The sequence below is a fragment of the Pinus tabuliformis genome, chromosome J (assembly GCF_031772625.1).
Source record: "Pinus tabuliformis cultivar Carrire ecotype Pingquan chromosome J, CPIR1, whole genome shotgun sequence".
Classification (NCBI taxonomy): Eukaryota; Viridiplantae; Streptophyta; class Pinopsida; order Pinales; family Pinaceae; genus Pinus; species Pinus tabuliformis.
This window is the reverse complement of record NC_142295.1, coordinates 300,771,550-300,785,484: the sequence shown is the minus strand read 5'-3', so window position 1 is coordinate 300,785,484 and position 13,935 is coordinate 300,771,550. Positions and strand designations below refer to the sequence as shown.

At 37.1% G+C, this 13,935-nt stretch overlaps 1 pseudogene; it reads right to left on the bottom strand.

Moving 5' to 3' along the window:
* Nucleotides 1–408: 408 nt before the first annotated feature.
* The window catches only part of LOC149226945 (uncharacterized), a 97,267-nt pseudogene continuing 83,740 nt past the window's right edge, over nucleotides 409–13,935 (bottom strand).

The window sequence follows — 13,935 nt, the reverse complement described above, 5'->3', positions numbered from 1 at the left end:
TTATCATAGTTTGATTAGTGGAAACTATTTACTACTTAGTAATATCCCATCACAGAGAAGTAAGACACAGCCCTGAAAATTATTTCTGTATGGAAGAACCCAACGAGAAAAAAAAGAGTACATGACATTCATATGATCGCTACACTGTGCAAATGCAAACAATCACAAAAATGGAAACCCAGTAAAGAGAAACACAGGAAATGCAGCAACACGTACGCGGCCAAATCCACTTCTCCTCAAACACCCATTTTTTTTCACATCAACCATTGAAACAATAACCATTCCTCTTTTTTTTCTTAATAAGGAAAGTTTAAGACCGCTATTTGTTGATGGTGTCTCTAATGTAGATGATGAAAGTTCAAGATCCTTATTTGTTGTCTTTCATTCAGTGGGGTTTTTCTGATGTACTCAGTTACTGGTTCCACCACCAGCCTCAATCAGCATTGACACCACTTCCCGCATTGTTGGTCTGTCAGAAGGTGCCACACTGGTGCAGAGCAAAGCAACTTTTAATACCAGAACCATGTTATCAACCACCCTGCTTTGGCTGAGGTCTAATCTACCATCAAAAACTCCAGAAGTCAGTGGTGTTGTCTGAATTGAACACCTTATCCAGGTCACAAGGTCTCCTCCCTGGTCAAGTGGTTGTAGTGGTTTTTTTCCCGTAATTAACTCGAACAAAACAACTCCAAAACTGTAAATGTCACATTTTTCAGTGACTTTCATTGTATATGCATACTCTGGAAACCAGAGAATAAACTGCGTTAGAAACAAAATATCTACGTGAATAGACTGAATAATACTGCAGCTAAATTCAAATCTGGTGATGTCATTGAATTTTTGGATTTCATCCCTATCAATATTTAGTTATCCTTAATTGTAGATTTTGATTACTATAAAGTGAAATTACAAATTCAAGTATTGACATTGTGGTTTCCCTACCATAATCCAAATTTACAATTGATTCTTCTGAACTAAATTGTATAGTTGGGTTAATGAAGGGTGAAAAGACAAATTCAAGTATCCACTTTGTGGCTTCCTATCATGACCCAAATCTATAATACAAATGATCGTAGTTTTGGAGTTCACTTCCCCCTCATCCAAGGGGTGACAGACAGACCATAAGAAGTTTCTTAAAATTGGCAAAAGACCCGGTAGACCCCAAGAATATGAAAGGTGTTTATGTCATCCCTTGCTCGGGTGGGACCTCGTACATTGGCCAAACCTGCTGATCCATTAATCAAAGAATTAAAGAACATGCTGGCGATATCAAACATGGAAGGACCTGCTTTTTGGTCTTAGCAGAGCATGTTGAGAAGACTAAACATCAGATATGCATTGAGGAGGCTAAGTCATCACCTTAAATTTAGGGAAGACTAAACATCAGATATGCAATGAGGAGGCTAAGTCATCACCCTAAATTTAGGGAAGCTATAGAAATTGAGAGAAGGCCTAGTAATCTTAATAGAGATGAAAGTTGGAAAATCAATAGCTACTGGATTCCAACTCTTTTATCTTAGCTCTAGTCCTTTCCTTTTTTAATATATTAAATAATTAAAATTAAAATAATATTTATTTTTAAATTAAATTATAACCATGATAATTATTTTTCTCCATGGACTTTATAACTAATTTTATTTCCTTCTATTTGTTTTTTCCTTTTGACTCAATCATTGTTTCTAAATAATTAATTAATAAATAATTAAAATTAAAATAAAATTTGGTTAAACATATTAAATTTTAACTTATTTTATAGCCATGATAATTATTTTTACTTTTATTTTATAACTAATTAGAAATATTTGTAATATTATTTATATTTACTTTTTATTTATTTTCTCCCTAGGGGGAGGGGGTAGCCCAAGATTTGAACCCAAGATCTTCGGTTCCGTGAGACTTCATTTCCACGGCCATCGCCACGTGAGCTACTCTAGGCGGGTATTTATATAGTGTATTTATTATTTATTATTTATTATTTATTAATTTATTAAAAAAATAAAAAATAAAAAAATAAAAAAATAAATAATAAATTATAATATTTTGTCCCTTTACTTATATTGTAAAAAAAAAACTATTTTTTTCGCTGTTTCTATATAGCCGTTGGAATGTATTGAATCTCTATTTAATTTATCGCTATGATCTGATCTTTCATGATGATGAACCACACTCGTTGGTTCGAAACACGTCACCTAAATCTACCAATGTGATTTCTTCCAAAATTAGTTTCAAATATCCAAATACAATTAAACTCAACCCTCCTACTTTTAATAATTCTATAATTTCCTTTAATGTTAAATGTTCTATAAGTTATTTTCCTTCCATTAATGTTCCCAAGTCATTTTCCTTCCCTCACTGAAGCTTTCTTGATCTACTTATATTATGTTCCTTAATCACAAGCTTTTGCTCTCTTTGTTGAGTGATATACTTGTTTTTTGAAGTTGATCCAATATTTCACTAAAAACTTGTCATACAAAATGTCCTACAGATCTACATTGCAAAAGGAAAATATAAAGGAAAATATATTTATAGCTTCGTTATTCTATAAAATCAAAAAGGTCATTAGCCTTGGCTATCGATAACTACGGATCTACTGAGCGCCCAAAGATCAAATCATAACCACTCATTGTTTGAGATACATCCGATGAATAATAACTGTTCTGGAATGCTATCACTAAGAAATCAAAAAATTAATTATAACACAGATTCATTATTATATATTGGGAAATATTTGATAATGCTGTTTAAGTTTATATTTGTTATTAATTTGAATCGGATATCATTTACAAACTAACTCAATTATTTTATAAGTTGGTTTTTAATGTGTGGTGTAATATACTCAAGAATGCTGCACCAGTGCTGAAGAAAGCGTAGATTTGGAAATCTCAATAAATTTTTAAAAATTATTGGAATAACATATAACATATAGATATGAAGTTTTATTAAAGGGATCCTCATAAATGAGAAGTTTACCAAACCAAGATACTCATAGATTAATTTTGAAGGGATTAAAGAGATTTGTACTCACTTTAATAAATATTATTCAAAAGATTAAACCCAAAAATTAAAAGTTTATATGTAATGTCAATGTAATTACACTTCCAAAAAAATATGGGACTAGGAAAATGCGCATAGATTAAGTGTATTGAAAAAGGTCATTGTTTTTTTCTCAAGGGCAATTACTTGAAAATGGGTGTGGTGTATTTTTTGGATGAGTTTTTTTACTCATATTTTTTAATTTAAACTTGTTTTTCTAGTTATTTCATCATAGACATGATAATTTAGTGTTTCTCCCATTAGTTCTATCACATGACTTTACCATACTATATCAACTCCTCTGCCTATGTCTTAGACTTCAGATGTTATGTACATTTCACATTATACATCATGCATGAACATTTTTTTAGTCAATGTGTTATGTTCTTGTGTGTGAGTTTCTCACTTACCAATAAAGATTTTATTATTTTCTCTCATTGTAATATGAAGGGCAAAATTGTAATTAACTAAGTATCCTCAAGACTTAGCTCAAATCATACTACTAAGAATATAGTTGAGTTAGCATACTTCATATCATATCTATATTTAAAACTTTCTATTTTTCCCTTTTCCTTCTCATCTCATTGTTGAAAATGCACAAGAAAATCTCAGTTTGACTAGCCTTGGTCAAACTTGACAGAAAATTCAAATTTATATTTCAGCAAACAACATGGATGAGTTAGTTTAAGTGACATCGCTTGTGTCACCCAGTTAGCTTAGATAATTCGAGTTGGAAGACTCACGTTTAGTCCAGTATGAGTGATTGTTAATTTCTAGAAATCTTAATCAAGTAAATTGAGTTATTGTGAATTAAACTAGTTCTGACTATTGGAGGAACTAGTGGAGGGTCTAGTAGTGGGGTGTGACTCCAGTCACAACTCTGTGATCAACCAGTTAACTGATCAATCAGCCCAGAATAATTGTTGCATGCAGAGAATTCGAGTAACCCACTTGAGATGGAGATTCAAAGGCAGTGTACTATCAGTTGTGGACTATTATGAGGTATACATGTGGTGTATGCAGTCGGAGGAAGAGCCTAGATGAAATGCGCAATTCCTTGGAGGAAAATTCCTATGAAAAAGGGGCCTAATTCCTCATTGAAAAACACAAGGAAATAGGAGCTTGGAGGACATGAAAATTGGATAAATGTTGGCCAGAGTCAATTAGTCAAGTAGAGACATGGCTTATACACTTGCAGAGGTTTCTCAGGCTTGAGTAAGCATTGTATTTCATCTCTATTCTTTGATTAATGTAATACAGATAGGAAGGAGTTTTGAGCAGTTGTTTTCCCCTAGATAAATATTTGTGTATGTGTGTTTAATATTGATGCATGTTTATGATTTATGCTCGCTATCGTGAATTGAATTCCGCAAATGAGTAGAGTAGATTTGAGTCTTGTGTTTTAGAAAATTAAATGAGAAATTTCATATCTACACATTACATTTCTAAATGGTATAAGAGCAGGATTCATAGTAGAGCAAAGAATTCAAATTTGTTATTGTCGGAGGATTGAATTTGCAGGATCAATTCTTTAGAGCTAGCATGATGGCGTTCTATGGTCTAAGGCTTGAGTATACCCTTGAGGGAAGCTCGAAATTTGTTGCTTGAAATAACTGTATGGAGGCATACTGGAGGACTATGGGTTGAAAGAATTTGTCAAGATTGGCATTCCAAAATGAGGATCATTTGATATCGAATATATAGTAGAATAGAGGAAGTATGTAGCCAAGACGAGGAGAATCATATTGGAGGGTGTAAAGGACCACATTGTCTCTAATCTCCATGGAAAAAAAACCCCGTATGCAATGTGGCATGCACTGATAGATTTGTTCCAGAACAACAGTGACCACAGGAAACTGGCGCTTAAAGATAAGCTTTGAAATATCAAGATGAAGAAGAACAATTCTATTCGGAAGTACGTAAGAAGGTTCACACAGTGTCATGATGAACTTGGTGGAGTTGGAGTTACTATTCCAGAGGATGATTTGATAAGCCTAACCCTTCGAGGCCTTCCCAAAAGCTAGCATAGCTACCAAGAGTCGGTGAACGAGAGGGAGAAACTACCAAATTGGGAGCGCATATGGTTTGATTTGGTATAGGAGGAGATAAGGCAGAACACCAGAGATGGGACCTCATCCAAGTGTGAGGATGAGGAGAATTGTGCCTTGGTTCGAAAGGAAAAGAAGGGGAAAGAGGAGAAATCCCAATCCAAACTAGAGTCTAATTAAGGGGGAACGAAGAAGGACTTGTCTAAAATCAAATGCTTCAATTGTCATGAATTCAGGAATTAAGCCATGAAGTGTCCACAAAAGAAGACAAGCAAGAAGACCTTGGGAGGAGTGGCATGTGAAGCCTTAGCTTCACAGTTCAATCTTAATTTCACCCTTATCGCATGCATTGTGAGCACAATGATGGGGAGTGTATGGTACTTGGATAGTCATGCCCCATTCCACATGAAGGGAAATAGAGAATTTTTCAGTGACCTAGAGGAGAAAGACCTCCAGATGGACATCGAGATGGGAGATGATGGAAGGTATAGTGTGACCGGTATTGGTACAGTTACTTTTTCAGAGGGATTTTGGCTCCCCTCTTATTCTTAAGGATGTCATGTATGTTCTGAGCCTAAAGAAAAATCTTATTTCAGTTGCTATGTTGGAAGACTGTGGTTACGATGTTATCTTAACAAATGGAAAGAATTCCTAAGACACATAGCCACGGGAAAAGTGAAGAAGATTGGGGTTCGTGTGAAGAACATGTACAAGCTAGATGTGGAAGATTGTCTTGCATTAAGCATGAAGGCAAAGAAGGTGTAGAGCCGCGATGTCGGTGAAATATGGCATAGAAGACTTTCCCATTTTCATGATGGCACGCTAAAGAGCAATAGATTACCACATGCCTCCCCAAAGGATCACTTGATCGACAAGATACATGTAAAGGTGCACCTTGGAGAAGTACACAAAAGCCTCATTCCATTATCACGATAACAAATCACATGCAGCCCTTGAAAGGATCCACTATGATATTTGAGGACCTTTCTCGACAGCCTCCACTGCCATGTAGAAATATTATGTTATCTTTATAGATGACTTCTCATGGAAGTGTTTAATATTCTTCATGTAGAAGAAGGATGAGACATTCTCCAAGTTCGTAGAATTCAAAGCATTGATAGAGAAGGAAAATAACAAGAAGGTGAAGGCTCTCATGAGCGATAATGGAGGTGATTATGTGTTGAATGAGTTTAAAAAAATTTGTGCAAAAGAAGGCATTCAATAGGAGTCGATAACACCCCACAATCCACAACAGAATGGGGTGGCTGACAGAAAGAACCGTTGTGTTGTGGGAGTAGCGAGGGAAATGTTGCATGACCAAGGCCTACCACTGTAATTGTGGGAAGAGGAATGCAACACAACCATATACTTTCAGAACCAGAGTCCTCATCGGATTCTAGGAATGAATTGGAGGAGGATTTCTCGGGGAGAAATCCAAATGTGTCTCACTTCAGGATCTTTGGAGCATTTTTTTACTGCCATGTCTCCAAAGACTCCAGGGAGAAGCTTAAGCCAACAACTGAATTGGGGATACTTGTGGGTTACACAAAAACTCTTCACAATTACTGTGTGTATCTTCCATCCCTCAAGATGAGATTTGTTCGAAGCGATGTGAATTTTGATGAGAAGGCAATGAGATTTTCTCTTGAGAGGTAGCTTCAGTTGCAGGTAGATCAGGAGCTTTTGGCTCCAAAGGAGGGACCTCGGGAAGTTTTGGAGCAACCACAAGTTGAGGAGCAGTGAGTGGAGACATCCACTCAAGCAAAAACATCTAGAGAAGGAAGAAAATGAACCAGAGAAAGCTAAGAGGTTGATGCATGATGCTAGAGAGACTATTGGAGCACCCACTTCTCAACACAGGTAGATAAGGTCGCCAGATCGGTACACATGCTACATGGCTCTAATGACAGAGTTGGTCGAGACCAAGCCAACCTCTTTCGAGGAAGAAGTAGAGAAACCAATATGGGTTGATGGAATGGTTGAAGAGTATGATTCCATTGTTAAAAATAATGTTTTGGAAGTGGTCCCAAGACCAACAAACAAATTAGTGGCGGGTTCGAGATGGCTTTACAAGGTAAAGAATGTAACAGATGGAAGCATAGAGAAGTATAAGGCCATATTTGTGGCCAAGGGATCCTCTCAAGTTGAGGGAATTGACTATGAGGAAACCTTTCCCTTAGTTGCAAGGTATTCATCCACTAGATCTATACTTTCTTGTGAGCACTGATGGGGTGGAAGATCCACCAGATGGATGTGAAGACAACATTCCTCGATGGAGTTATTGAGGAAGAGGTGTACATTGAGCAATTAGAAGGTTTTGAGACCTTTGACCGAGAGTTACATGTGTGTAGACTCAAGCAAGCATTGTATGGCCTCAAGCAAGCACCCCGTGCTTGGTACACCAGGATCGACAACTATCTCACTGGGTTGGGCTTCACCAAAAGTGAAGCAGATGAAAACCTTTATCATATTATGTTTTAAGGTAAATTATTGGTTATTGTCTTATATGTCGATGATCTAATTTTAACCGGTGATGAGAATTTGATCATATCTTGCAAGGAGGATCTTGCAAGATAATTTTAAATGAAGGACATGGGGATCATGCACTACTTCCTTGAATTGGAAGTATGGCAAGGAGATGGACAACAATTTGTCTCTCAAGGAAAGTATGCTAATGAGACATTGAAGATGTTTCACATGGAGAATAGCAAACCCATGGAGATACCTCTAGCCACTAGTTGGAGAAAAGAGGATACTACTTCAGGTGAACTAGTGGAAGCTACCATCTATCAGAAACTTGTGGACGCACTAACGTATTTCATGAAAAAATGACCAGATATGCATTACGCAGTCAAGATATGGTTAGGCCTACCAAAGTTTTTTGTAGGGTAGCTAAGCATGTTCTACGATTCCTTAGAGGCACCACCCAGTTTGGATTATGGTACAAACAGATAGAGAGAGTGAAGTTGTGTGGCTTTAGAGATGTAGATTGGGTGGGGATTCCCAGACAAGAAGAGTACACCATGAGGAATTTTTAGTGTTGGTTATGTAGTGGTTTCTTGGTAAAACAGGAAGAAAAGATCATAGGCACTCAACTCGGCATAAGCAGAATACATGGTTGCAAGTTAAGAAGCATGTGGGGCGATTTGGATGAGAAAGATTCTTGTGGGGATTTTTGGTCAGATGATGGATTCTACTGTGGTATACTGTGACAATTATAGTTACATTGAGCTCTATAAAAAAATGTTTCTTTCACAATCAATCCAAGAATATAGATATTTGGTATCACCATCTACAAGATTGTGTGTAGAGGAGGATCATGTTGCTTGATTACATTCCAACAAAGGAACAAGATGTAGATATTTTGACAAAAACTTTGTCAAAGGGTAAATTCGAGTCCCATAGAGGTAGGATTGGGATATATGACAATCCATTTCTTGCAGAGAGGGATTATTGAAAATGCAACAAGAAAATATCAGTTTGACATGCCTTGATCAAACTAGAGAGAAATTTTGAATTTCTATTTCAGTAGACAACTTGGATGAGTTAGCTTGAGTGAAATGGCTTGTGTCACTTAGTTAGCTTAGATAATTCGAGTTGGAATAATTCAATTCATTTCAGTATGAGTGATTGCTAATTTCTAACAATTTAAATTAGTGAAATTGAGTTCTTGTGAGTTAAACTAGTTCTAACTGTTAAAGGAACTAGTGGAAGGTCAAGTTGTGTAGTGTGACTTTAGTCACACTCACTGATCAACCAGTTAACTAATCAATCAATCTAAAATAATAGTTGCATGCAGATAATTCGAGTTACCTAGTTGAGGTGGAGGTTCCAAGATAGTCTACTATCAATTGTAGACTATTATGAGGTGTACAGGTGGTGAATGCAGTCAGAGGATGAGCCTAGATGAATTACACAATTCCTTGGTGGAAAATTCCTATGAAATAGGGGCCCAATTCCTCATTGAACAATGCAATGAAATAGGAGCTTGGAGGACAAGAAAATTGACTAAGTGTTGGCCGGAGTCAGCCAGTTAGGGAGAGAGATAACTTATACAATTGCAGAGGTTGCTCAAGATTGAGAAAGCATTGTACTTCATCTCTATTCTTTGATTAATGTAATACAGATAGGAAGGGGTTTTGAGGAGTTGCTTTCCCATAGATAAATATTTGTGTATGTGTGTTTAATATTGATTCATGTTTATGATTTATGCTTGTGATTGTGAATTGAATTCCGTAGATGAGTGGAGTACATTTGAGTCTTGTGTTTTAGTAAATTACATGAGAAGTTTCATATCTACACATTAAATTTCTACACTCATTTCATTAAAAGATATTAATCTCATTCATTTTTGGCTTATAAAATTTTCATCCAACAAGGCCTAGTTATGTAAATTGAAGGACAATGTAAGTCAAAGACAAATGAAGCCAAAAGGTTGACGTGAAGAGCATGGAAAGTTAGAAAATTTAAAGTGATAAAGCTAGATCTATGACACCTTCTTAAAAAGGCCATTACCTCTAAGTCCTATGCTAAAAATTGGAACTAAAAAATAAAAGAAAAAACAATATAAAAAAGAATCGATGTAGTAACTCTAAGTATACCTCCCTCTAAAAAAGGTCTGCATGTACAAAATAAAGGTTCCTAGCTCTAGAAAACTAGTTTGACTAGTTAGAAGATATTTAACATGTATGACTTTGAAGGTTAATACATGATTTTTTTCCGCTTCCATAAGTTAATCCATTACCTTACCTATTTCCATTGAGTGACCAAGGAAATACTTCTTTACTTAGGCATTGGAGCATGTAATAAGACTAAGGTTGTACCACCATGGTAAACGTATGAAAATTATAAAATTAACTTAAGTTATGATGTCGTTGGAAGAGAACTTATTATGAATTGACTAATGACTTTGTTGACATTTGATTTGCTATTATAGATGGGTCTTCCACATTCAGATCCATGAACTTGCATAAGGATCCATGATATTTCCTTGGCATCCATATACTAGCAATCACAAAAATATGTAAACATCAAGATATCCATCACACTTTTTAGGATCCATGACATTGCATTGGGATATGTTTCAGTACTTAAGGATCCATGATAGTATAATAAAATCATTATAGAGGTGTCTACATCATCACTTTCACTCTAGTAGCATATGGATTAAACATGATACTATTGGGGTGGTCACAACATGATATCATAGAACACATCTGGAGCGCACCTCTTTTGGACCTTTTTCTCTCACATGGGAGTGATTCTTAATTTATTAGATGGGGTATTTACTTGTTGTGTGTGTGAACACCTCTCCTAGGTGCACTATTTCTCCTAAATAACATGTGTGAGGTTTTTAAAGCCTTCTAGAAGGGTGCATTTCATGTTTTATTTTCTATTCACATGTGTGGTGGTTCTAGAGCCTTCGACAAGGGAACACCTCATATATTCCTTGATTCTCACATGTGTGAGAGTCCTCTTGGTTTTTCTCAAGGTTTCTCTCTTGGTTTTGACTTCACACGTGGATTTTGACCCTTGATTGAGGATGGTACCCCTATGATTGAGGATTTTTAGTAACCACGTATGATGTTCTCCTGTGGTTTCACTTGGGAACACGTTATTTGGTTCATGATTTACTTAAGCACATGGTATGACCACCTCGTATTGTTTCAATCACATTGTATCTCATGTATGGTTTTAGGGAGTGCCTCACATATATAAAGTGGTGCCTCCCTCATTTCTTGCAGTTAGAAACTAATTGGATAATATTACTTGCTCAATATTTGTGTGGTATATTCTTTATTTTCCTGAGTGAATTTCCTAACGTGATTATAGAAGGGTCTAGCTATGCATGTTTTCATTGAGGAAGGAGATATTACAAAAAAAACAATGCAAGTGAGGTATGAATTGATTTTATTTCATTTATTTGTTAAATTTCAGGCTAGGTCTAATATATTGGGGGTGAATATCCCTAGGGTTTAATTCCTTACCTAGGTATCCGTATATCTTTAAAATTTTAATTTTCATAATACTTAGGTTAAATTCTTTAGGATTAACCCCTGTATTATATTTCTAGGTTAGATGCTCACTGAGTAATATTCCAAGATGTATGGGAATTCAAACACAAATGGTAAGAGGATAATTACTTAAATAGTAGCTTAGACCCCATATATCCCAATGTTTTAGGAACAAGATCATATAACAATAAAATCAACATGAATGCCAAAATAAAACATAGACTAAAACAAAACAAAGCAAACACCAATATGTGTGGTTCACCCAATTTGGTCTACGTCCACGTAGAAATAGTGTGTCCTTCCTTTTATTCCATCCAACAAAAAGAAGTGATACACACTGCAACACATCCACGACAACATCCTCTTTTCTTTCTCATAGTCTCCTCACTCTCAATGGAAGTGCTCTATCAAAAATAATACAGGCACAATGCAGGCTGCTCATAAAAGAAGTGTTTCCCTCTAGCTCAAAAAACCTTAAAATAACTTCTATTGTCACATCTATGACCTAATGATGAATGATCTAGATTGACTATGAAATTAAAATATTTTACAAGGCAATTTTTGTAGAAATTTTGAATAATATGACACATATTCACAGAGATTATCCTGATTATACACTTATAAGCGGAACATGTATAATACATAATCTCCTCTACATTGATCATCAATTTACAGAAGCAGAAACATTCACAAGCACACATAGAAGCATCAATCAAACTCATTAACACAGTATGTATCCCGAGGAAAGCATCTCGCTAAAAACCCCACACTATCTGTATATTATATTGATTGAATCATGTAACATTACAAAGTACAATGCTTATCACAAGCAATCCAGTACCAGCTCCACCTGTTACACACAATACAGCTCAGATCTGATCTCCAAATCTATTCCACTGCTTGCCTGCCTCTCCAGCTCAATACCTGCTCAAGAACTGATGAGAATGGCTTACCAAACTCGTATTTGACTTGCAAATAATCACTCACACTCTGTTGGACGTGAGCACAGGCTATAATTCTTGATATTGGCCAATTCATTGGCATACTCAATCCCTCTGATTGTGCAAATCATTATGCACAGCTATAGTCACAACTGATAGCAATCTGATCCTCTAACACCTGTCCCTGCTGAACTGAACATGCACTGACATGAAACTGAGTTAACTGATGTATTCTATAGTTGCATTATGAGTTAATAACTTTTGAATTAAGTAATAACTAATTCACCCAACTCATCTATAGTCTATTTGCCAGTTAGACTAAATACAACCAGTTTAACAAAGCTAAACTGAACACAACTCCATCAACTGCACCTCCAGTCCACTAAACTCAACTCACTTGAGTTCTAACTGAAGTCCTGCATGCAAATATTAGTCATCCCATAGGTAACCACGTATTTCCCTCTAGGATCTGCATGTACCACATCCGTAGCTCATCCTAAAGTGCTCCAAGAGAATAAGATCAAGTTTATAGTCCAAATATTATTATGAGACAATAATATTTGACTTTTCTATTTTTGACAGCCAGTCTAAAAATAGACTTTGATCACTCACACTGTGATCACTCACACTGTGGTCACCCACACTGTGATCACCCACACTGTGATCACCCACACTGTGATCACCCACACTGTGATAAAAAATAGAACTTGCGCCATAATTTGCCTGCGGGCCCACTTAGTGAAGGCGACTCTTTTCACTAAGCTCCATCATCTTGTTGCATTCTCAACAAGCATTTCTTGTTGCACACTTTTCAACACTCCCTCTCAACAAGAAAGGCTTCCTCTCAAACCCGATCCTGAAACTCTGGAGTGTTCTGCATGCAACACATCTGGCCGGTCCACTTGCTTTGTCATCAAAGTCTTTGACTGCTATTGCCTCTGTCAACTGAAAACTCTGCATCTCTGTGCTCTTCAGTATCTGACTACTCTAGCCTCTGTCACTTGATCTCTGACTGCATCTGTGCTGCTGCTAGTTCTATCTCCCAACATTGCATCCGCACTGCACCTCCCAACTGACCTCCCTGTTGGGCTAGAAACATCCTCTGATGCTGAAGCTCTACCTGCTGCTGACAAGTGCTCCCTCTCTGACATCTGCACTACTATAACATCTCCATGCATCTCGCACCATTGCACACCTCTCTCTGCCACCTAGCACTGTGTAAAACACTTGTGCCTCTCGCATTGCTGCAGCCTGCTAGCTATGCGCTATCCTGGGATTCCCTGCACTGTCGCTCTCTCTGCCGCTCCATCCGCATCTGTCTCTACCCAATCAGTCAGTTCCTGCTACTACACATCTGGGTCTCCCGTAGCAAGGTCTCATCCACGAGGTTGGGTACCTCAAGGATCCTGCCCCTCCTCCTTGGGACAATCAATCCACATCACCTACCTCCTACCTGGAGGTATGGTTGCATGTGATCCCTCAGCCCACCTGGCTCAAAGTTTCCCCCTACTGGAGATCTCTGCTTGAGTAGATGTCTCTACTCGATCTCCTCTCAGCTTCCCTTGTTGTGGCTGCTCCACAACCTCCTAAAGATGCTGCACCAATCATGGCTCCTCCACAATCGTCTGAGACTTCTTCTGGCTCTGCATGTTGAGAGGTAATATACGCTCCCTCTCAACCACCAAGTCTCCATCAGTTGCCTCGCTGCTCAAGGCTTTGCATGCATCTTGAACCTCAAGAGCATATAGGTTCTTGACCCATGAACCAATCTACTTCACTTGTCTAGTGATGATGTGTTGAAGGAAAACCTTTCCCTTACTGAATACTACATCATAGCCTCTATATTCCAGCATCGCGATCGACACCAAGTTTCTCTTCAGTCCTGGTACATACTTGACA